The sequence below is a fragment of the Mesoplodon densirostris genome, chromosome 8, assembly GCF_025265405.1.
Source record: "Mesoplodon densirostris isolate mMesDen1 chromosome 8, mMesDen1 primary haplotype, whole genome shotgun sequence".
NCBI lineage: Eukaryota > Metazoa > Chordata > Mammalia > Artiodactyla > Ziphiidae > Mesoplodon > Mesoplodon densirostris.
This window is the reverse complement of record NC_082668.1, coordinates 31,785,279-31,811,218: the sequence shown is the minus strand read 5'-3', so window position 1 is coordinate 31,811,218 and position 25,940 is coordinate 31,785,279. Positions and strand designations below refer to the sequence as shown.

At 37.9% G+C, this 25,940-nt stretch overlaps 1 protein-coding gene across 3 annotated transcripts in view; it reads left to right on the top strand.

Annotated features, from left to right (window-relative positions):
* PARD3B (par-3 family cell polarity regulator beta) overlaps positions 1-25,940 on the top strand; it is a 1,067,283-nt gene that overhangs the window by 724,994 nt on the left and 316,349 nt on the right. The window lies entirely within an intron of this gene.

Genomic DNA, 25,940 nt, shown 5'->3' with positions numbered 1-25,940 from the left:
TTTTTAAATTATAGTTGATTTACAATGTTGTGTTAATTTCTGCTATACAGCAAAGTGATTCAGTTATATATATATATATATATATATACACACACACACACACACACACATATATACATTCTTTTTTATATTCTTTTCCATTATGGTTTATTACAGGATATTGAATATAGTTTGCTGTGCTTTACAGTAGGACTTTGTTATTTATACATTTTATATATAATAGTTTACATCCACTAATCCCAAACTCCCAATCCATCCCTCCCCCACTCTCCCCCCACCCCATTGACAGTCACAGTTCTGTTCTCTATGTCTGTGAGTCTGGTTCTGTTCCATAGATGAGTTCATTTGTGTCATATTTTAGATTCTACATATAAGTGATATCATATGGTATTTGTCTTTTTCTTTCTGACTTACTTCACTTAGTATGATCATCTCTAGTTGCATCCATGTTGCTGCAAATGGCATTATTTTGTTCCTTCTTTATTACTGAGTAGTATTCCATCATATATGTACCACATCTTCTTTATCCATTCATCTGTCGAGGGACATGTAGGTTGTTTTCATGTCTTGGCTATTGTGAATAGTGCTACTCTGAACATTGGGATGCATGTATCTTTTTGAATTATAATTTTGTCTGGATATATGCCCAGGAGTGGGAATGCTGGGTCATATGTAGATGCCTAAAAGTCTTACCTGCTGACTGTGCTTGATCCTTTCCTGCAGAGGCAGGAGGAGCCTCTTGATTGGCTCCTGATGCTCATGGCGATGACAGGAAGCTGTCATAAATGTATGTCAAAGAAAAGCCAACACCTGGTAGAGGCATGGGCAACACCTATAGCCCTTCGTACCAAAGCATTATGTGGATAAAGAAAATGCTTCTTCCATCAACATAGGGAAAGCAAGAGGTGAGGGACTCCTCAACTGTGACCTCTAGAACACTGCCTTTGAATTAGAGAAGACAGGTTAGATGAACCACAACCCCACTCCCACTCCACCCCCCATGATTCTAGGTGTGCCCATGGCCAGGTCTGTGGCTACATTAGTCGTCAGAGGCAGTGAGGTGCAGCGGAGATGTCATCGCATCTGGAGTCAGAGGGCCTTGATCTGAACCCATGACCGTCATACACGAGCTGCTGGGCATCGCACATGTTACTTAACTTCCCTGAGCCTTGCTTTCCTCACTTTCAAAAGGAGGCTAGTATACTGCCGTCTAACTCAGTGGGATTGAGAGACAAGATGTCATAGGCGGTCAGTCCATTGACTAGGCATAGCTCAGCAGGGTGCAATCAGAAAACAACTCTTTCTTCTCCTACAGCTACCTTCAAATACACCCTGTTGGGGTTGTCAGAATGTCCACGATTTGATGACATCTCAGTTTTCTGGCTGATGGCTTTCTGGTCACTTCTGGATGTTAAAACACCCTCTTTGTCAGGGGCTAACATGCACCATCTGATGTTAATCAACGCTTTCTTCTTCCTGCCCCTCAGGGCTCAACCCTAGTGAGGGCCCTACAGTGTGCAGGATTCCACATTCTTCTGGTTCTCTGTCTCTGGGACAAAGGGAAGGGAAGGACTTTATTAAAACAAAGGCCTTGATCTTTATTAAAACAAAGGCCTTTCTCTTTCTGACTTTGTTATAAAGCAGAAACTAACACACCATTGTAAAGCAATTATACTCCAATAAAGATGTAAAAAAAAAAAAAAGAACTAAACATACTGTGAGTCAAAATATTTAAGAAAAAACTTTTCTTAAATGTAGTATGATCAAAATAAAGATATATGAGTATCTAGAAGAAGAAACAAACAAATAAACAAAAAACAAAGGCCTTGATCTTTATTAAAACAAAGGCCTGTATCTGGTGTAATCTGGCAGTTGGGGCTCTTTGTGGGCCACTTCTGTGGACTTTTCAGGGGGCTCCTTACTGCACCAATCACTGGTATAGGAGATTGATTTTTCTGTTGACTTCCTAAGACCCTTTGACCTCAGGGAGCACAACTCTGGAGCCTCCTTACCCAGCTGGTAGACTTCTTTGATGATGTCAGCTTAAGGTGGCTTTCGTCCAACTTCCTTCTAGAGTGTCTGCTTGGCTCACTAGAATTACTGAACTCTTGCCCCTCCAAATGATAGAAGTGCAGCCTGTTCCCACTGTTCCCATTTCTCCTCACCTGCCGTAGAGATCCCCCAACCAGCCTGGCATCTCCAGATCACCAAGCAAACAGGTACAGCATGGGATATCAGTCTCCCTTTATACAATTACCTCCAAATTTTCTGAGGGATCTTCTCGTTGCCCCCTCACTTATTTTGTTGGGAGTGAGATGAGGAAGCACCTCTTTCCATTACTTCCTTTACTCCTGTAATTTCCCAGCAAAGAAAATCCATTTCTCAATCTCTACCCTTCTGTTCCATGGGCTGAAGGTGAGTGATGGGAGGTGATAGTTGATGGGCCAGTTTAGCACCTCTTACTAAACCGTTAGGAGATGTCTTTCTTAAGAATGCTTTGTGGTATTTGTCATCACATGTTCTCAGTTTGGGATGTTCCACTGAAATTTTAGACAGAAATGGAAAGTTCTATTCCATATCTGTTATTCATATATATATTCTCTCTCTCTCTCTCTCTCCATGTTTGTGTGTGTGTGTGTACATACATATGACCTTGAAACTACAAAGTGACATTTACGGACACAAATAACTTCAACATCAGTGGACATATCTCTCAAAAACCGGTGTTTTTCCTGGTGGTCTCTTTAGACTCTGTATTTCCATTTGCCATTTAAAATTTTAAACTTGCCCTTATTCTGGGTAACTATTATGACTGCTATTAGATAATCATGCCTGATAATAATGATAACATGCAACTGCAGTATATTTAGATGAGAGTCACCTTTTCAGTCGTGGAGTTCAGAGGTTAAAAATGCAGACTCTGGGGGCTTCCCTGGTGGCGCAGTGGTTGAGAGTCCGCCTGCCGATGCAGGGGTCACGGGTTCGTGCCCCTGTCCAGGAAGATCCCACATGCCGCAGAGCGGCTGGGCCCATGAGCCATGGCCGCTGAGCCTGCGCGTCCGGAGGCTGTGCTCCGCAATGGGAGAGGCCACAGCAGTGAGAGGCCCACGTACCGCAAAAAAAAAAAAAAAAAAAAAAAAAAAAAAAATGCAGACTCTGTATGTGTAACTCTGATGCCAATCCTGGCTTCTGTGCTTTCTCTCTAGGTAACATTGGGCAAGTTATTGTAATATTTAATATCTTTCTGTGTCATCTGAAAAATGGGAATAACAATAGAATCTACTATTATTATGAGAATTATAGTTGCTTAATTACAAGTAACTTGCTTAGAACAGTGCCTGGCAAGTAACAAACATTCAATAAATGTAAATTATTGCAGTAAGTAGAATAATGGCCTCCCTAAAAATGTTCATGTCCCACTCTGCAGTACCTGTGAGTATGTTATATTGCATGGCTAAGGAGAATTGAGGCTGCAGGTGGAATTAAGGTTGCTCTTCAGCTGACCTTGAGATAAGGTGATTATCCTGAATTTGCCCCTGTGGCCCAAGGTAATAACAAGGGGCCTTAGAAGTGGAAGAGGAAGATGTGACTATGGAAGAAAGGTACAGAGAAATACAATATGTGACTGGAGGGACTGTAAACCAAGGACTGTGGGCAGCTTCTAGAAGGTGGAAAGCATAGAAATGGATTCTTTCTGGAGAGCTTCCAGAAAGGAGCACAGCCTGCCAACCCCTAATTTCAGCCCATTTCTGTTGTCTAAGCCACTAAGTGTGTAGCAAATTTTGCATCATCAATAGAAAACCATATAGCTATTATCATAATTATTAATACTTCTATAATATCAGAGTAATTTGTAAGGTAAAAAAACACCCTCTTTAAGGAGTTAAAGAAGAAAACTATAAGGATTTGACTGGTCTGGATATATAAAAACTTAATAGGGCTTCACATATCCCATTTTCTAGAATATTACTAAAGTAAGCCTGAACTTTGTATTTGATTTCAGTTGATGGGACTTGGCAGGTTCATTCTCCACTGCCCAGAATACAGAGCTGGCTCTTCCTGTTGTCATCCAGTATTTGCTGTGTTTTCCTCTGGTAGAAATCACAGGTCCTAGATCCTTGAGACATCTAGCAATTTGGATTTTGTTCCCTTGTACTACTTAAGCAAAATTAAGATCCGAAAGGTGGTGTTTGATTTTATCTCCAGTGTAAAAATAGCAACTGTTTTCCATAGCCTTTTGCATCTGAGTTTGTGAGCGTATCAGAGATGCTGCTACACGCACATTTTCAACAACAGAGAACACAATAGCTGTTACCATTAGCCAACAGATTTTTCTTTAACTCTCATCTGTTGCTCAGACGCTATTGACTTAGTTTCTTGTTTAAAAAAGATTAATTGCTCTAAGGATCTCGAGGAGTTGGATGTGGCTTTGCTCTTGCTTGTGGGAAGCTAAGTGTTGTGCGCTTTTCTGATATTCACTGGCCGCTTTTGTGTTTATGACATGTAGTAGCACAGTTTTGCTCAGTTAATTTAGCCTACTTCCTATCGTTTTGAAAAAATGATGAGGGGGTCTCATTAGTTCCTATCTTTACATTTGTCATCTGATTCCAGTATGCGTATGTTTTGTTGATTGCAGAATTACCTCTTGGCAGATTCAACTATGGCTCTTACACAGGCCATGAATTATTGTATATTGAAATTATTGAATTACTGTATATTGAAAAATACACAGCTTAAGAACCTACCAACTTTGGTAGTTTCCCTGTATGCTGTTTTACCTGCTGTTGAAAGACAATTTTAGAGGATCAAGATGCTTACATTTTTCCATTATGTGTTTCCTGTATTCTTCATGACACTACCCTGTAGAAAAGACCACCGGTGGCTTCTTGCAGCCAAAGGGTGAAGTTCAAACCCCTCCAAAAACACCATTTATTGAAGGCCTGCTTTGCATCAAGCACTGTTCTAGGCACTGGGCATACAGCAGTATATCTCTGCTTTAATGGTACTTCTTTTATCTTCACAAAGGAAGAAAAAAAATCAAAGACTTTTGAATTTCTTGTGGTGAGTTTAAACCAAAAACAAAACATGTAACCTATAACAACGAATTTCCCAGGGAGCGGTGCGATGTTTGCCCAGGATACAACTCGAGGGAATCAAAAGTCAATTTATATGATGCTGAGCAAGACCTCCTGGCCATGGCTCTTATGGAATTTATATTCCAGTGAGGGAGAGAGAATAAACAACTCACTCAAAATAAATGAGATTCTTTCAGGCTCTAGTAGGTGCTATGAAGAAGGTAGAATCAGAAGGAATGGTGTCATGTCACCCTCAGTAACTGGCTACCAGCCTGATACAGTGTGCATCTGCACAGGCTACACTGAATTTCCAGCAGATATGTTATCAGAACTTAGCACGCTGGGGTACTAATGCCAAATCACCTTATTCCTGTTTTTTTTTTCATTTTTGCAGCATATGAATATGGGAAGATTATTTTTAAACCAGTTTCACATAAAGTTATAACAAAGAGGTAACCCAAATTGTGTATGTTTTAGTATATATGATACCTGAAGTATCATTTTGAAGTGATGATACTTCATACCTGAAGTAAACATTTTAAAGACACATGGTCTGTAATCTGAATGGTGAACTTGATTTGCAGCTGCTTATATTTAACTCTGCTCCTCGCAGCCCAATAGTTGGATATTCTTTATTATTTCTTCCTAACTCAGCTAATGCAGGTATACCTCAGGAATACACTGGTTCAGTTTCTACATTGAAAAAATGAAATCATGAACCCTGATGACAAAGGTGTTTTTTAAAACACAGAAGCAACAACTTTTATTTCTAAACTTTGCAAATGGTAAAGCATCTATGTTTCATCCATTTTATGCTCAAATATACTACAAGCATGCCTCGTCTTGTTGTGCTTCACTTTATTTTACTTGGCAGATATTGTATTTTTCACCAATTGAAGTTTTGTGGCAACCCTGCATCGAGCAAGTCTTTTGGTGCCATTTTTCCAACAGCATTGGCTCAGTTCATGTCTTTGTCTTTGTGTAACATTTTCATAATTTATGCAGTAGTTCAAACTTTTTCATTATTATTTATTTGTTATGGTGATCTGCGGTCAGTGTTCTTTGGTGTTACTATTGCAAAAAGATAACTCACTGAAGGCTCAGATGATGGATAGCATATTTTAGCAATAAAGTATCTTTTAATTAAGGTGCGTACATTCTTTTTTTAGACATAATGCTATTGCACATTTAATAGACCACAGTATAATATAAACATAACTTTTATATGCACTGGGAAACCACGAAATTTGTGTGACTTGTTTTATTGCGTTATCACAGCCGTAGTCTGGAACTGAACCTGCGGTATCTGCCTGTATATATCTTATTGAAACTAGGGCAACTCTGTATAACGACATCTGCTGTGAATTATTTTAAAAAGAACACTCCTACACACACACACACACACACACACACCCTCATCCACCACCATCACCACAAACAGCGCAGACATCACCACCACCAAATTAATTCTTAACTGAATTGAAAATCTGCCCCTTACAAGCTCTGTGGCCTTCATTAATCCCTTTGAGTCTCAGTCTACTCATCAGTAAATTGGGGATAATAACGCATCCTCTCCGAGTTGTGAAGTTTTATGAGCAAAGCTATTAGTGCGGTGCTTGGCTTGGTAGACTTCCCCTCTTGTCTTCCCTCGAGGCCCCACCCCAGACAGCCAACCATCAGATATTGCCTTTCACTTGGAGCCCACTAAATTTCTGCTTCGATTTTTTTACTTTTCCTCTAATTGTTATTATGTATTTCAGGTGGCCATGCTATCTTTAGCCTGGACAATTTTGCATAGTAAACTCTAAGAAGTAATGATAAAACTAAATTCATTCAATCATTTATATTTTATAAACTTCAGGTCACCCCGTTCTAAATGTAACCATGAACTATTTTCAAAGGTTATTTCATCACTTGGTGATGAAAAACTTTCTATTGAATTAATTCAGTAAAACTTTCTATTGCTGAATACAAATGGAGAATGGACTCAGATGGAGAATCAGGTTTTTTTGTTTTGCTTTCTTTTTTTTTTTTTTTTTTTCCTTCTCCCAGTATTTCAGGCCAGAAGGTATGGATGGGTTTTGGACTTGATATTCCTAATGCATGGCTCAGAGTTATTTCATTGGACTGCCTTGGAAGTTGTCTTATAATACATTACCCATAAAGATACATTTTGACTTGATTTTTAAATTAGGTTAGATAGACTGAATACTTAAATCTCCAGGGAGCATGACATATCTGTCCTACATTTCTGCTCTTTACCTTGATCCCATAATGGCTGTTATAGGTTTATAGGTCTCGTGTACAATAAGTATAATGCAGCCGTGCCTGTCATTACCTCTTTCTAGATAGTGGTTGTAAAATGTTCAATTTTATGTGTATGAAGGGTAACCTAGCTAATGTAACCAGACCAGTGAAATTGTAACAGTCATTTCCCCAAAGGCAAAAGGCCGAGCACAGGCTAGCGTTAAGTTGCTTGGTTTCACGAAGTAGAGGCCAGTTGGAAACATGAAATTTCAGATGAAAAATGAAAGTCAAAGTGGGTCAAAGTTTGTAATTCAGCTTCTAGCTGGATATAGAAATACATTGAAAACACAGTGCCTTGCAGATCAGGGTAAAATGACTGCAGATATTGAGTCTGAAAGAAATATATGACTGTGGCAAAAAAATAAATTTGCATGTCAAAGGCTACTTCCTGGTGCAGCCATCCATCCTGGTCCACGGCTGTCTATGATTGCAGAGGAAAAGAAACAGAAGATGAAAACACACTGGAATTTAGTTATCCTCATTTTTTGCCTCTTTGGTAACTGAATTTTCTCACCTCACAGTCCATCTTAAATGATTTACTTTCTCTTCCACAGTATGAGCCATGAATATTTCGTTTCTTCGTTTTGTTAATTTGCCAGTTTTCCTTTGAGCTAAGTGCCCTAGCAATTTTAATTTTTCATTTGAGTTGGGAAGAGCAGTGACCCTTTTTTTTTCATTATTACTATCACAAGGCTGGACTCAGAATGCTACTTTTTATGACCAGCAGTGTTGAGCCCATAATAGAAATGCAAAGTAGAATGTGTAATATACCGATATTGACTTCCATTAAACCCAGTGCTGTGATAGCTGATAATATTTATATATTTATGTATTATACATCCTAGCTTTTGTTCATTTGTAGCTAAGCACCAGAGGGGAAAATTAGCCTCATAATATGAATAGATTGTGAACAGCAGAATGCAAAGAATTGGAGAGGGAGCTTCTATGAATAGGACAAGCAGTATAAAATGATGGAGAGAGATGCAAGTATGGTAACTAAAAAGTATAGATTAAAATTCGGATCAAACAAATTTAGGATTGCTTGGTCGGCATTTATTTCTTAACTAAAAGACGACCCAGAGACAGATGGGCTACTCCTCTGATAGGCTGAGTACAGACAAATGAGCTGCTATGGTGCCCAGCATGCAGAGTTTGTTTGGTGTCTGACTTTAATTTTTTTTTTTCAGCTGTCAAGCATGTCTGCAAATGTTTCTTTATCGTTCTTTATTTTTTTGGAGGGGTGTGTGTGTTCAATGGAGAGGCGAGAGGCATTGATGGAGTTAATTAGTATAAAAATGTGTGGGTGGCTTGTTTTCAAAATCATTTTAAAATCTGATGGCTGTTCATAGCCTTCCCCTCCTACCCTATGTAAACTTGATTACTCGGTAGTTCTGTTCATGGCTGTCCAAAGCAAGATGATTTTCTCATACTTATCACAATAAAAAATTATCACATAGAATGTCAACCAAAAGGCTATTTGTTTAATTAGGGTTCTCTTCTCCTCTTAATATGTATGCATAGCTTCCATTATCATTAATGTGAATTACAAAAGAGCACTGAAGAAGAATAGACCTGTTTACCTCATTCCTTCTCTTGGATAATGAGGTTTAGACTTGTTAACAGATCAGAACAAAAGTCCAGTGGAAAAAAAAATTGGCTTAACTTTTAAAGAAATTGATATGCTAAAAAGAACTTTCACAAGCACTGAAGTGGAAGCTACACATTCATAAATAAACTTCATTAGCATCTAAGGTGAAATATAATCATTTAAGATGCTGGATTAATAAAATGCAAAGGATTTCCTAATGGGCCCATTTGCATACTCATATTAAATAGCAAAACACATTAATAACAGTTTTATTCATATATGTAAACACTCATAAGTTCCTAGTTGAGACTGTATTTGCCTAATTTGCTTTGTACCATGTCCAGCACAATGTCATGTCCTTGTAGGATGTTTACTTAATACTATTAGATAATGACATGTATAGATTTAATAATTTGCTTGAAAGAAAAATGGAATTAGTTCTTTACTTTGCACCTTTTATCTGAGAACCTCAGTGTAATTCACTAACATCCATCTTCCAGATGCATGGGAGATGAATGTGGTAAATAGCAAAGAACGAGACGTGGAGAAGTGAAACAGCCTTCCTGGAGACGGGCTTTGAACTGATAACAATACCAAGACCCCTCCTGACCATTGCTACCATTGTGTTAGCATTTAAAAATGCACTGACACCAGCCATAATTCTGTGTATACTTTCATACACCCATAGTTCTTTATTTTCGCCATTCGTTGGGTTTTTCTGTCTTAAGTCAATGTATAAAACAGCAACTTAGTAACATGAGATGGTTAATAATTAAGGTAAAAGGCTTGAACCTTTGGCATAATAACTGTATCCGTTTTCCTCATAGAATAAGAGGCCTCCCAGAACCATTAAAAACAGGTATAAGATACAAAAATATACAAACATTACTGGGTTGCACATCTAGAACTATTATCTCAACCATGCTGAATAACATCCATCAGGATTTTGGAGACAGTTCAGTTTTGTTTCTTCAGCTAGCTGTCGGTCATTTCTGCACGGTGGCCTGGCCTCACCTCAGCTTCATCATGTCTAAAATCTAATTCATCATTCACCCATCTAAGTCATGAGCTCATCCTGACTTCCCTGATTCTGTTTGAGGCACTGCCAGGAATCCTGTGACATCTGGGATGTCTCCCTCTTTCCATTCTCATTCTTCCATCAGCCAGCAATCCTGCTGATACTTGCAAAATGTTCTCTTCCATCTGGGCCTTTTTTTTTTTTTTTCCATTTCCACTGCCATACTCTAATCATGGTCTTTGTTACCTATGACTAGATTACTTCAGTAGACACGTAACCGACTTGCCTGCTTTCTTCCTTCCTTCATTCCAGTTCATCCCAGGCAGAGGTACCAATCATTCATTCATTCAGTTATCAGATATTTAATGAACACCTCATGCCCTAAAATGCAATATAGCACAGTGGCAAAGGGCAGATCCTCTGGAGTCATTCTATTTAGGTTCAAATCCCAGCTCTGTTATTTTTTCAGCAGCTACTTAACTAGTCCGTATTTCAGTTTCCTCTTTTGTGAAATTGGAATAATAATAATAGCATCTACCTAATAGTACATTAGACGATATATGAAAAATGCCTGATACATAGCACTAATATCCTTAAAATATTAGTAGTGTTCTGCTCTAGGAGCTGAGATGATTCCCAATTACCTAGTAGTTCTCAAAAATCCAACTGTACTCTAGAGTTATCTACAGAGCTTGTTAAAGTTATAGATCACTGGACCTTATGAGATTCTCATTCATTAGGTCTAGGCTAGGGCCTGGGACCCTCTGATGTTTCTGTTGCATCCAATCCCAGGAATCTCCAATTGGGAACTACTAACTTATAAAAAAATTATTTAATTTGGCATTCAATACCCTCTATATTCTTATTCAAATTTATATTTCTATCATTGTTTTTTCCTGTCCCTTTCTGCAAACTCACCACTCCAGCCAGATTACTCACTATTACCCAAAACAAGTTTGTGAAGCCCTAAGGTGGCACCCTCTCTCAGGATAACCTCCTTTCCTTCTCTGAGTCCTGCCAGGCTCCGAACCCACCTTAAGCCCCATCTCCTTATGAGCCCTTCTTTGACCTGCATGTCTCTCTCATCAAAGCTCTATAGTTCATGTCTCCTCAGTTAGTACTCCCCACAGGCCGACTCGGTTTTTAGTTTGGGTTTTACGTGTCTGTCTCGTCCTCAGTGGGATTGTAAATTCCTTTAAGCAAAGGGACTTCCTCATGATGCTTTTCACTGTGTTGGCCTTTAATAAGCTTTTGCTGATTGACTGGCTTATATGGTGTGCTAATTGGAGTAGACTTATTTGGATATTAATGTGTTGTGCCCTTTAGTAATTCTAGATAATAGTATTGAAAATAATGAAAACAGTGGAAGTGGTGCAAAAATAAGAAAGAGGGTGAACTGCATTGGGAGTTAATATTTTTTTTTAATTTCTGCTTGAAGAAAAGGTTGAAGGATGAGTTAACTGGTAATAGTAACCAGCTGTTCACCATCTCCACTGAGGACACGGCTAGAGAAAATGGGCCAAAATCACTGTCAGAAAAAAATGAGGTTAGATATAGAAAAGAAGATGTTTGTTAAGCACTGGAATGAGGTTTCTGAATAGGTGGTAGAATTGACCTCCCTGAAGTACTTTAACAGTAGGAAGGATGAATTTCCATCTAAAATGATATGAAAAAAATTTGCCAGTCAGTTCATTACTTTGGTATCTATTAAATGCTCCTCTGGGGAACCCCAGAAAAAGATATACAACATGAACCCTTTACTTAAATTTACTATCTAATTAAGATGACCCACAAATATGAAATTATTAACAATGAAAATAGGATTTAAGATTAAGACCCAAACTGTAAGGTTATGACTGTAATTATGGGTAGAATTCAGTTGTATACCCTCCAGCCCCTCTCTACCTCACCATGCCTAAAAAGCTAACTCCAGGCCTTTTTTAAATAAATGGATTTTCAATATCTCTTTCCAAACTGCTTCTTTAGGTTGAGTGGAGCAATCCCTAATCTTTTTTTTGAAATAATTTATTCAATACTATTGACCAAGCCACTGCTAAGTACACAACAAACATGTTGAGAGTAAGCAACCAATCTTTTATTTCTTTTTTTTCCTGACACATCTTTCATTCGTACAACAAATATTGATTGATTGTCTAATAAGTGTTGTTTTCAGTTTGGAGATAACCACAGTAAACAAGTCAGATGTGTTCTCTTGATACATGCAACCTTGCCTTAAAGTGTGGTAGGGCTCTATTAAAGTGACATAAAATTTGCTAAGCTCCTTTTAAATAACCAGAACATCCCTGAATCCCATAAAACTGTGGTTAAACCATTAGCAGTGTCCTTAGTAAAAATATTGAAAGTAAGATGTCTCAATATCTAAACTTAGCTGTGTAACTGCCTTCTTGAATGGAAGTTTTTATCTGCCTGAGAGATACGTACATTTTATACACTTGCAGTATGTGTATAAATTATCATTGTGGTTATCAACTACTTGGCCATTGACTGAAAATGATTAGAGCATAGATATGTCTGTAGACATAGATAAGGGTTGGTATCTGACAAGTCAGTTTCACAAGGTGAACTGTCACTGAATTGAAGGAACTAGCCCAAGACTATTAACGTTTAACTTGCCAAAGTAGAAAATCTAATTAGAGGCAAAATGAAAAATTTGGCCTTTAAACATATTCACATTCAGTATGTCCTTTGGTCTCTGTTGGGGCGACCAGCTCATCCCAGTTTGAGCAATGAAAACTCCATGCCCCGGGAATCTCCTCAGTTTTAAGCAAATAGGGACAGTGGATCACCCTAGTCTGCATTCCCAATTAGATCTGATGATTCCCTAATTTCCCTCCCCATCTTTTGTTTATATGCCACTATATAGTCATAAAATTCTTTGAAAAATAAAACAAAAATAAAAAGTAATTTTATTTTTTCTACTACAAATTTAAAATATTTATACTACAAATTAAAGAAATATATAAAAGAGCAGAAGCTATTAAGAAAAAAAAAACTGGAATGAACTCTTCTATTGTCTTAGTTTTTTGTGCTTGTCTATACCTGAGCTGCTGTCTATTCTCCTAAGGTTTTCTTAGCAGCTGAAAAAAGCCACATAGCTCCAGAAATCAAAGTATAAATGTCTCAGCAGAGAATGACTAAAAGTAGCACCTCCACATGCCCACAAAAGAATTCTTTAAAATATTATGTAATTCAAAACTCAAGAGAAAGCTGGAGGGTACCTGGACCAGAAATAACAGTTTATGACTGATTGCCGACAAAATCACCAGTGAACTGTAAAAACCCTAATTCTGGGGCTTTTGGTATTAGTTCCTCCCATTGATAGGTTTCTTCTCCCCCAGGGACTGTAATTTTCCACTTTAAATTTGAACTCTAGTCAATATATAGTAGAAAATCAATAACATAGATTTGTTCTGCCTTCCTTTTGCCTCCTGGAATTTTCAAAGTATGTGAAGGAACAGTTTTTATGATGAAGACGGACTGTAAAATGAAAGAGGTGGCTTTGACCAAGTTTCTAGACCTTTGACCAAGACACTACACCAGACTACCCATGCCACCTTCTCTACATTTCTGTCATGCCTTTGTTATCCGCAATCTACCAGGGTATTTAACATCAACAGTGATATGATTACTGACATATTTTTGTAAAGACTCTTCGGCAAATTAATTGGAATTTGCTATCAGAATATCTTCCTATTTATTCTACCTTCTCCCCTTAATTGTGTTTTGCTACTTTCAATTGCAACTTCTTGCCCCATACTGTGACTTGAGTAGAGGGAAACGGGGAAGAAACTCACAGAAACACAAGAGTAATCCAAAAACCTAAGCATTCAACATATATACAGATGATTGTTCTTGCATTGTTAAAAGTAAGCACAGGTGCCAAGGAACCTCTGCAACAAATGCAGACGTGGGGACGAGGTAGGTCATTCTCCCTCCCTCAGACAGATTCAGCTCCCTCCCATGACAGGTTGAATCCTTTGGTCAGCCTTCCAACTCCAGCTCACCCAACATCTTCTCAATCTCAATATGCTCAGGACACACTTTGTGGAAAAGTCTGATTACTCTAGACTTGCATTTGAATTGGTCTGGATCATCTTGGTATTTTCCACTGGTTTTATGTCACTTTGAGTATGAGATCGATGTCTTAGGAATTTTTGTTTTCTTCCAGGTACCTCTGCCTTTGCTTCATTTTTTTCTCCCTTTGCCTTCCCCTCATGTCTTCTCATAAATGTAACCCAGTTTTCAGGTTCCTCCTGATCCTAGTCTCCTGAATGAAACACAGAACTAGATTATCAGTAGTCTCTCCCCTGACCCTGGTCAGCTTTGTGTAATTGCTCTTCACTTCGGGCATCTGGTAGCCCCACCACAGAACTCAGTAAACTACGGAGCTGAGTAACCATGACTCTTAAACAAAGTGCTGCCTTCATTGCTTTTACTCTGGAGTCTTCCTGGTAGCATTGCCTAGTACACTTGGTCCCGTATGGGCCCCACTTTGAACCCTATCATCCTAGACTAGAGTCCTGGTGTGGTGGAACTTGGTTATTTCTGACAGGTCACACTGAGAACACTCGTTCTGGCTCCATCTCTAGCCGCATATGTCTAGTTTCAGAATAGTTTTCTTTGAACCTCATGCATCTTATCTGACTTTCAAGTATTCACCTGTCATTTGTTTTCTTCACTGCCATGGCCTGTGCTGCTTATGGAATATGCCTGCATGGACCACTTCTAGACTAGTTTGCTGACCTCTCTAAGGCATCCTCCGTATCTTTGTGTGATTCCTCCAGCCTTTATCCATCCTGGTTATTAGGACTCTATCTAATCCCCTTCCCCAGTAACTCTAGGGTGTTGGGCGTATCTGACACCAAATTTGCTATTGCTCACTGCCTTACCCATTATATGCATTCAACAATGGATTACTGAGTTAATTCTTGATTCTAAGAAATCTATTCAAAAATAGTAACTAACAATCAGTTTCTACTTGCAGATGCTTCAATAGGCTGACTTGATTTTGAAATAACAATTGATATTTTTTCTCTTGTTGTTGTCGTTTATTTTAATCTGAGGTTTTCATTTTGAGAAACTCAAGTATTAATTCTGAAAGGGAGAAACAAATCCTTTCAGTACTGGAATCTCTGACAGAAGGAACTCTCTTCATTTGGAAATACAGGTTAAACTTACTGATAAGCTCTGCTCTTAAGTTTTGCATTTTCAGTATTAAATTTTAAATCTATCATGTTTTATTCCAAAAGAGATGTATCAACTTAGGGAAATAGTGGTAGGTTATAGCATGCAGTAGAAATTCTAATAGACTGTTTAACAATAATATGGCAGGCAGATACCATTTTAATCAGTATTGTCATTAGCGACTGTCAATAGAGAGGATAAGATGTTCTAGTCTTTGTGAATTATGATTTAGGGCTGGCACAGCAGTCACACTGAAGTATATTTATTTTACAATATAGAGACATTGATTAAATGCACATGGCATCTCAAATACAGTTGACATTTTAAGTCAGAATTATTACAGACACACAGCTATTCATTTAAGCTGTTGCTTTAAAAATGTGTGTCAACCGATTGTTGATGGAAGAAAGTGTAGCTGGGCCAATATTTCAATAAGCTGATCCTTTATTTTTACTGACGTACATAGCCTGGTGGTGATTTGCCTCCTTTGGGCAGTCATATTATTTTGCTGTATCTGGTGAAAATAGTCCCTTATGTATATACACATGGGTTCTAGGTTGCTCAGAAAGTGTTCTCTTACTAGGATTAAAATCATTTGGGGGTTCTTTCCATAGTTCTCCATTCCTTCTCTGAAAAGTCTTGCCTGCTAGCCTACCAACCTGCTTAGGAATTGAATCTTAAATAATTGATGACAGCTGTAGCTGAAACATTACTATCATTTAGGGATGATGGGTTTTGTAATGTATATTGTTGAACATTGCCAGTAGACGAGTGACTTTAAACAGTGTAAGTGTTTGAGTATTGATTGTTGATTTACAAGATTGAGCCAATAGTAATTGTGTCTAAGAGCATCCTTATATACTAAGTCTATAAATTCTTTGATCTGTTTTCTCATTTATGTCTTTTTAACCTCAGAACTTACTTAGATTTTTAAAAATTTTTATTATGAAATAATTTTAGACTTACAGAAAAGTTACAAAATATAATATAAAGAATTCTTATGTGGGCTTCCCTGGTGGCACAGTGGTTGAGAGTCCGCCTGCTGATGCAAGGGACACGGGTTCGTGCCCTGGTCCGGGAAGATCCCACATGCCGCGGAGCGGCTGGGCCCGTGAGCCATGGCTGCTGGGCCTGTGCATCTGGAGCCTGTGCTCTGCAACAGGAGAGGCCACAACAGTGAGAGGCCCACATACCACAGAAAAAAAAAAAAAAGAATTCTTATGCACCTTTCATCCAGATTCCTCAGATGTTAACATATTACCACATTAGTGCAAGCATTTTTTTCTCTCTTATTCTTTTTTTCTTTCTTTCCATATGGATACATGTATAGAGACAGGCGTGCATTCCTTTTTTTCTGAATAATTTGTAAGTGTTTGCAAATCTGATGCCCTTTTACCCCTAAATTTACTTTGAAGCTACTAGCACTGCATCATTGTATCATTTTTATGCTGTATTTCAGAAAAGTAAAGAGCTGGCCTCAATTCAACCTCAAATCAGTGAAATTAGAAGTTATAAAATAAGGAAGGTGGTGATTCCAAATAGGATTATAAGTCAAAAAATCCCAGTATGTGTTATTCTTTTATTTTTGTGTACTATGTTATCACCATCTAATCTAAAAACCTAAATTAACTCAGCATTGACTTCTGGTAAATGAGTACAATTTCCAAGAGTGAGATTTATCTCTTTGACAGTTAATGAAACTTCAAAAGTAAGACATCTGCAAAAAGGTGCAAATATCTCATTCTTGTGATGAGGCCTCATTGACCACTGAATTTAGCACAAAGTGTGTGAATGAGATGGTAAATAGGAAAATGTCCTGCTGATTATTATTAAAATTGTGCTGCAGAAGGGTTCTTAGAAATCCAATACTATCTTTTGCTCAGACTTCTTATCCTTTCCATTTTGCTGCAAATGATTTATTGGTAAGACTGGAGGGAGAGCTAGGGAAGCAATCTTTGATCACCTTAGGGCTTTTCTTACCAATATCTGGATATTTGATAGCACATTTTGAAAACAAAAACATACAAAGGTATGATAGAGGTAATGAAGTTAAATTCATCCACAAAATTTACAATTTGCCTCATCAGGAATTGGGATCTGGAGATATATGGTGTGTTCTGCCAGTCTTTTTAATTACGTTTGTTAGGTATTTGGGATGTTTACATTGGACAGGCCAATCCAAGGGTGTCTGACTTTAGTAAAGCTCTTGTGTCTTGAGAGAAAAGTGGAGTCATAATATAGCTGTGGTATAAAATATATATAATGCGTAATATTGCAGAGAATATAATATAGGTGCAGCTGGTAGAAGGTGTGAGGATATACATCTGTTGAGAATCAGTACTTAAATAAGAAAAACCACATTCAGTCCAGCTTTTACAGAAAATAAAGCAGAAGTAGTCAAGTATGTTCCTCATCACAGGTCGGTCCCTAAATTACAGGAATGTCTTGATAACGACCCTCCTCTGCACATGACCACATTGCCAAATTTGTCCATATTGCTAACGAGATAGCTTGATTCTGGGTAAGACAAAAAAGGATCAAATAGTGTAAACACTCCACAGAATCCTTTTCTTCTTTCTGCATGTCAGGATTTAATTAGAGCAGCTGAAATCTACTCTGTTCTTCTTGTAAGTTGAATATGTCTTTGAATGTCTATACCCCAAATATCTTCCAAGTAAAAGATAATGCAACTTTATAAAGCACTTTGAAACTTTTAGCCAAACAGTGGTTTGTATGAGTGTTGTTATATCACTAATATATTTTTTTTAACTTTTTAAAAATAAAATTGGTAGGTAACATTATAAGTAGTTTGTGAAAATTAATATGTCATATTTTACTCTATAGGTTAACTGTTCATATAGTCTATTAAGGTTAATGGTAAAGAATTTCCATTCATGTGGAGAATCCACACACCATAGCACAGTGTTTATGAAGCACGTATAGAGTTAAACTTCTAAGGCACAGTCCCAGGGCTGTCTAAAAATCGTGTGCAAAATTTTTACTATAAGTGAGTGTATATATTTTTGTGGAGCAGGACTCCCTAACTTCCTTCTAATTCTCAAAGGGGTCTGTTACTCAGAAAAAACTAAGAACCATTTTGTAATGGAGTCCAGCCTCTGCAGGGCCATCTATGTTCTCTGCCCGACAAGTGCTTTATAGTCTTATTTCTACTCGCTGACTCCTTTCACTAACGTATTCAACACTTAGTTGGATACAGCTATCATTGGAATAGGAATGTAACCCTCTGTAAAGAATTATGAGGTATAGCATGTTCCTCTCAACACTTTTTCTATCCCAGAGTTCTCCTCAAGATGGACCCAGGTTTGGACCTAAGTGCAGCATCATGGGAAGCAACACTTCACTATAGAAGGGAGTTTATTCATGATTATCTCCTTTCTAGTACAGTTGTTCCTCGGTATCTATCAGGGATTGGTTCCAGGACCCTTCCAAATACCAAAATCTGCCAATGCTCAAGTCCCTTACAGAAAATGGTGTAGGGACGTCACTGGTGGTACAGTGGTTGGTTACGAATCCGCCTGCCAATGCAGGGGACACGGGTTCGAAGCCTGGTCCAGGAAGATCCCACATGCCGTGGAGCAACTGAGCCCGTGCACCACAACTACTGAGCCTGTGCTGCAACTACCAAAGCCTGCACACCTAGAGCCCATGCTCTGCAACAAGAGAAGCCACTGCAAATGAGAAGCCCACGCAGCACAACGAAGAGTAACCCCTGCTCGCTGCAACTAGAGAAAGCCCGTGTACAGCAACGAAGACCCAACGCAGCCAAAAAATAAATAATTAAAAATAAAATAAGTACATTAAAAATAAAAGAAGGACTTCCCTGGTGGCTCAGTGGTTAAGAATCTGCTTGCCAATGCAGGAGACACAGATTCGAGCCCTGGTCTGGGAAGATCCCACGTGCCGCGGAGCAACTAAGCCCGTGCGCCACAACTACTGAGCCTGTGCTCTAGAGCCCGCAAGCCACAACTACTGAGCCCACATGCCACAACTACTGAAGCCTGTGGCTCTAGGACCTTTGCTCTGCAGCAAAAGAAGCCACTGCAATGAGCATCCCACGCACCACAATGAAGAGTAGCCCCCGCTCACTGAAACTAGAGAAAGCCGGGGCACAGCAGCAAAGACCCAACAGAGCCAAAAATTAATTAAGTAATTAATTAATTTTTTTAAAAAAAGGTGTAGTAGTTGCATATAAACCAATGTACATTCTCCCATATACATTAAATCGTCTCTAGATTACCTAAAATAACATATACAATGTAAATGCTTTGTAAATAGTTGTAAGTGCAATGTACATGCGATGCAAATAGTTGCCTGCGCAGCAAATTCAAGCTCTGTTTTTTTGGAACTTTCTGGAATTTTTTTCCCCAATATTTTCCATCTATGGTCGGTTGAATCTGTGGATGTGGAACCCATGGATACAGAGGGCTGAATGTACTTTCTAGCTAGGTTCCATCAAGTGCAAACCAAATACAGCTCTCCTCAACCTAAATAAGAAATGAATCTTTTTAGTTAAGGCCCTCTATGTTTGCATTTCCCTGTGCTTTTTAGCTGAGGTCTCCTCTGCTGTCACAACTCAGACCAAGAAAATTTCAGTTATGTTTAGGTAGTCCATTGTGTCTCTTACCACTAGGACGGTAGAACACATCTCCTTTTGTTGGGGTCTTTACAGTGTCTAATAGAACTAGGCTGTAAATTCATACTTGGCCATTAGGTGTTGCTACATCACACACTATGCTCCAAACTGAAAAGTGACTATCTTTGGGGCCTGGGAATCTATAAAACAAATTCTTCTATTATTAATTCTGTACATTTAAAATCTTTAACATGAATGTGGTTGAAATAAGAAGTGCCTATAATAAATAGAATGTATAGGTAAAGTTTACCCATATAATTTTAAAGTTGTAGTCAAGTAATTTATAGAGCAATGCTCAGTTTTATTAAAATTTTAAAAAATTGATACTTCCTCAAAAAACAAGGACATGAATTACTGTTCAGGAAAGTATCAGTAATTTCCTTTCTTGAAAGGGCAGGCAATGAGAGATATAAGTCAAGTTGCAATTTCATGTATAAGCCTTCCTTTTGAAATTAGTAATGTTTAAAAATGAATTGTTTTGGTTCTGCATAGATCACTTTCTCCTTAACACTATTTCTACTCCCATATTCTGGGATATTGCTCTCAAGGTATTCTTTTTACCTTTCTGGCTGCTACTTATAGCTCCTCATCCTAGCCTCTTATTAAGAATTGGCATTCTTTGGACTTCTATACCCAGTCCTTTCTTCTCATGCTTTTTTCTCTCTCTCTTTCTCTCCTCTCCTTTCTCTTTCCCTCTCTCCTCACCCCTCCCCATCTCTCCCAGCAATCTCAGCTATAAACCAGACTTTTCACCCAAGCTCTAGATTCATATACATAAAACTTACTAAACAATTTCCCACATGCTTCCATAGGTACCCCAAACTCAACCTGTAGATTGTGGAATTAACTTTGCTTGTCTGCCCTTACTAAGGCTATCCAGGAGGTCAAGAAAGTGATGCATTCTTTCCCCTCACCCCTCAAATTCAATCCATTACCAAGTCCCTAAGTATCTAAATTTTTTCTCTTCACCTTCATTGCACTTCCTTAGTTCAGATTCTCCCCATTTCTCCCCAGATTAAAACAATGGCTGTCTGAGCAGTCTTGACTTTCTCTTCCAACCCACCCTCTATAGTGCTGCCCACATGCTCTTCACAAACATAAATCTGATATCCTGCCAAAATGTTTGCAGTGGCTATACAATGCCTTGAAGTGCTTAAATTTCCGGGATGTCGTACGATGCCCCATCTTTATTCTTTCCTGCAGCCATAGATAAGTACATGCAAGTGTCAGACTGTACCATGAAAGCATTCAGCCATCAATGCTTTGGGCCCTTCCTATTCCCTGTGAGTATAATGCCTTTTCCCCATCCTTAAACCCACGCTATACCCTTGGCCAATTCTTAGTCTTGCTTAAGTTGCTGAGTTCAAGAATCACCTCCTTGGGAATCCTTGCTGACAGCCATTTTCTCTTCACTCAAGGTTGGCAAGATAGGTTTCTCATATCATCCCACTATTTTGAATAGTTAGACATCCTGTATTGAAATAAATTTGCCCGGTCCCACTTTGGAGGTATCTGGCTACAGAGAAGGTTGTTGAATTTCATAGTCCACTGTTATAATTTACCTGTAATTATGAGGGCAAATAAACCCAAAAACATAATATCATATTAGACTTCATTGCTTGTATATCTTAATGTGAAAATCATGTGGTATTTTATGAAGCTTTAAATCTGACGGAATAGGATCTGTGAAAACTGCCTAATTTGTTGATTTGCATGTGAAGTATGTTGTTCCCAGTGGGTGGTGGAAACTGATTTGTCATATAGCTTACTAGCTCTGAGCGGATAACTGGTGTTAGTTCCCACTGCTGTAACGAAATAGATTTGGCCTTTGTGATAGCTCCTATTTGAAAATTACTATTTAAAACTGTCTGCTGGAGATAGGAGAGTGCTTTGCAAAGATGGATGCGTTTTATGTAGCAAAGCAGGAAACAGTGACAGCATGTCTTAATGACACTTTATATTCTGCCAATGTATTTAGCCACAACTTCTTCAACTGCATAATCTAAAGTAAACAAAAATCATATTCCATTAGAGACACAACTTGACAATTGAATTTTGGGGGTGAACTTTTGGCATCCATTGGAAGAATTGGTTCCAACCCCAGAGAGGGGGTTAATCTTTTTAGGGCATCATTGCCTGGGAAGTGGAAGAAAGAGATGACCAAGTCAGGGAATATGAGTAAAAGCATTATCTCTGAGAGCTAGAATGAGGGAACTATTCAATGGTTATCATTCTATGACCACATTTCATTCAATCATAAGAAAAGATAAAGGATATTTTACTGAGGAAAATTGAAAAAAAATTACACATAATCCCAGTAGGCTGGGGCTTGGTATAATTAAATAATGTAACCTTTCACCTTTGTGTTTTAATACTTTCCTAAGGTCTTAGGCCAAATCTGTGCAGAACAACGTTGAATACCCCAGTGCTGAGAATATTTACTGTAGCATCTACCTGGCTTGGGGAAATGGGCTGTTCATTAGGGGAAATAATTGGTACATTCTTATACAGTAATAAATACTTACTAAGATAACTATCATGTAGCAAGACAATAAAAATCAATATTAATCAGAGCAGACAAATGCTTCGAGTAATAGCTGAAAACCCTCAAGCCCTAGGTGTTCTTTTCAGTGCCCTTTTTGTTGTTGTTACAACATTCTCTGCTTCTGACACCAAATATTTCCTAATTTAAGATTTTTAACTTTTGATATCTTAGTCTGATCATCAGAACACCCAGCTCTGTCTGTGTGTCTTTATAGAGAGAGTATGAAATGTCTCTTTAAAGATCTTCAGCATATACATGGCTGCTATTTCTTACTTGGGTATCCCAAGATTAAGCTGAAGGAGGGCTTTAGTAATACTTTGATCTCATCCGTCTCTTTCCAAATCCTTGAATATTCAGCCCATAATTTGTACCTCTGTACTCCATTTCCCCACTTTTATGAGGATATGACTATTAATTGCATCTTCCCATTTTTATAATAAATGGAGATGCCCCCACTCCTAATACTAACTAAGGCTGTACTGTCTGTGGTACAGTGTAGAGGCAGTAATAACAACTAACCCTGTATTATAGTGCTTGTGGCTATATAAGTATTGATGCTGTTCTGAGTTCTTTACATGCATTAATTCATTTAATCTCCACAATGACCCTATGAAGTAGGCGCTGTTATTATTACCCATTTTACACATTTAGAAACATAGACATAGACAGTATGACTTGCCCATGGGTACATCAATTCTAAATGGTCAAAACTGCTGGGATTTGACCCCAGCAATCTGGCTCCATAGACCTTCCTCTTTATACTGTTTGACTGCTTTGCTACCTGGGAAACTTTGGGTACCTTGCACGTATTTGATCACTCACTTTTCTTGTCTGAAGGTTTAAAAATGACAACAAATAAGCTCTATCTCATAGGATTGCTGTTAGAATTAACTGATACAACATATCTGACGTGCTTAACTTAGTGATTGATACACAGTTAAGTACATATTTATGTTAGCTATTTTTATTATTACTATCATGTGATCAGTAAGTGTCAGATGAAGGAATTAATTAATATAGAGGCATAACTCAGAATCAGTAAGGTGATTATTCCAAGTTCTATGATTTCTGTTGAGAAGCTCATTTAGAGAGAATAGACTCAGTAGTCTAGAGGTAGAGCTTGGGCGCTTTTCATGTAGGAATCAAACATGCTCATGCCTTCATCTTCAAGTTAAAGAAAGAGCTATTACAATGAGAAAAGATTAAATTTTTATTATAGCAATTATACCACTAAATTAGAAATTTTAAAAATATATAGGATAATCCATGGAATGTTGTAAGTTGTCAAAACCCCTAATATTTCCAAAGTATATATTATAAGAAGAGTGGAAGAGAAACCTATTTTATCATGTTTCAATGCTCATGCCCTGCTTTTCTCTTTATTGCATTATGAGATTGACATTATATCATTATCTCTCATTGTCACCTTAGCCTTGTGAGCTTTAGATGCTGCTAATGTTATGGTAATAACTGCTACAATTTGTAATTTCAGTTGTATTAGACCTTGATTCATTTTTTTTAACTACCTTGTATAACCATCACTGATTTTTCTTGCAGATAATAAGCAACTTAATGGTTTTTATAAATGAATACTGGTGTGAAATTATCGGAGCAGGAAAATCAATATTAGAAAATTTCCTATATGAACAACAACAAAAATAGAGTAGCATTAAAGGAATTGTAAATATTCAAAAATCAAATGAATTCATTATTTTGAAACTAGTGTTAGAAAATTTGTAGTTTAAAACCTGCCAATTCACTATAAGTTTTAAATTTCACTATACTTTTAAAAATTATAGCCTTTCCCCCCTTTTTTTAAAATTAAAAATAACACATCGGGGATCACTGCAGAGTTAGTTTTTCAGAATGCTTTCCTGTATTTCACACAAACTACCTCTTTCCCTGTAATTGGAAGTTATATAAAATCAGAGTCTTGAAGGGAATCCATCATATGTCTCCTGAAAGGTCAGTATATTATATTTTCGTTTGTTTGTTTTGGTTAAATGAGCCCTAGAGATTCATCAGCTACTAGGAATATAAAGTACCACAACAGACCATGAAATGGTACATATGTCTTTTCTCAAACCTTTTCCTCAATGCATTTCCACTACCAATCACAATCCTACAGTCCCACCTCCTTTAGGATATTCCATCTTCCCTAAATAAGCCTATTGGAAAAGCTCCTCTACTTCTCATTCCCCCTGCCTCCTCTCTGGCACACCATTCATTCAGTTGATAAATGTTTGTTGACCAACGAGCATGCACGGGTGATGAATGAGATGCTGTCCTACCCTCAGAGAACTTAGAATACAGTAACTTTTCAATGACTACCTTATATCATTAGTTACTTTTCATGGGTCTGTGTCTTACAGGGCAAAGACTACAATTTACAATTATTTTGCTTTCTGTATACCTTTCACCTAGCAAGTGCTCAAGGCATATTGAGTTGAGTGAGTGAAGTGACTCACCATCCAGGGGAGAAGAATAATGTCTGGGCTGTGTTACCCCACCCCTAAACCGGAATTAGCACAGACGGGGCATGGCTAAGACCGTTATCATATCCCACTGGGCTAGTTGCTTAGCTCAGACAGTGAATGACTTTGAAGTATATTATTTCATCACACATCAGGAAGAGTTGGGTGTTAATTTCTAAACTGTAATTAGGTTCCTTAGTCTTTTATCCCGAAACAGACATAGTTTTATCCAGGGCTATTGATGGACAAACCTAGACCAAAGCCAGGGACTTCTCGCAAATGATACTTGATTATTTCTTCCTCTGTCCTCCTCTACTGAGAAGAAATAGGGGAGAGAGAGGTGGGAAGGGATGAGCATGCAATCTGTCCCCAGATTAGAAATGAATAATAATTAACTCGTGAATGTGGTTTAAATTTGCAAAGCAAAGCAAAAAGGTTTCCTTTAGTAAAGTGCTTTTATAAAAGCACACACTACCCCAGTAAAGAGAAAAAAGAAGAAGGACTAAGTCCATTGGGTAGGTGAGAACAAAGTGGAAATACTCTACAGTTACACTGTCCAATATGGTAGCCACTAACCATGTGTGGCTTTTGAGCTCTTGAAATGTGACAGGTCTGAATCGAGGTGTGGTGGAAGTGTAAAATAGACACCTGATTTCAAAAACTTAGTATTAGAAAAAAATAATAATAAACCATCTTAAAAATGTTTATATTGATTAAATGTTAAAATGATAATATTTTATATACATTGGGTTAACTAAAATATTTTCTTAATCTCACCCATTTCTTTCACTTTTTTAAATGTGGCTAATAGAAAGTTTTAAATTACATGTGTAACTCACATTATAGTTCTGTTGGACAGCACTGTTCTAGACCATAGGTTTTCCAAACTGGGTTGCTAATAACCCTGGCCTTTTTCCTAGTATGTCAACCAGAGACCAAAGAGAAGGGCCATAGTCAATTCCATCAGAGAAACTCCTTACTTGTTTATCAAATCAGGTTTCTGACTATGAACTTCTTTGAAAGAATCTGCAGTCAGAATGTTTGCCAGCTCTAGTCTTAGAATATTTTCCATCC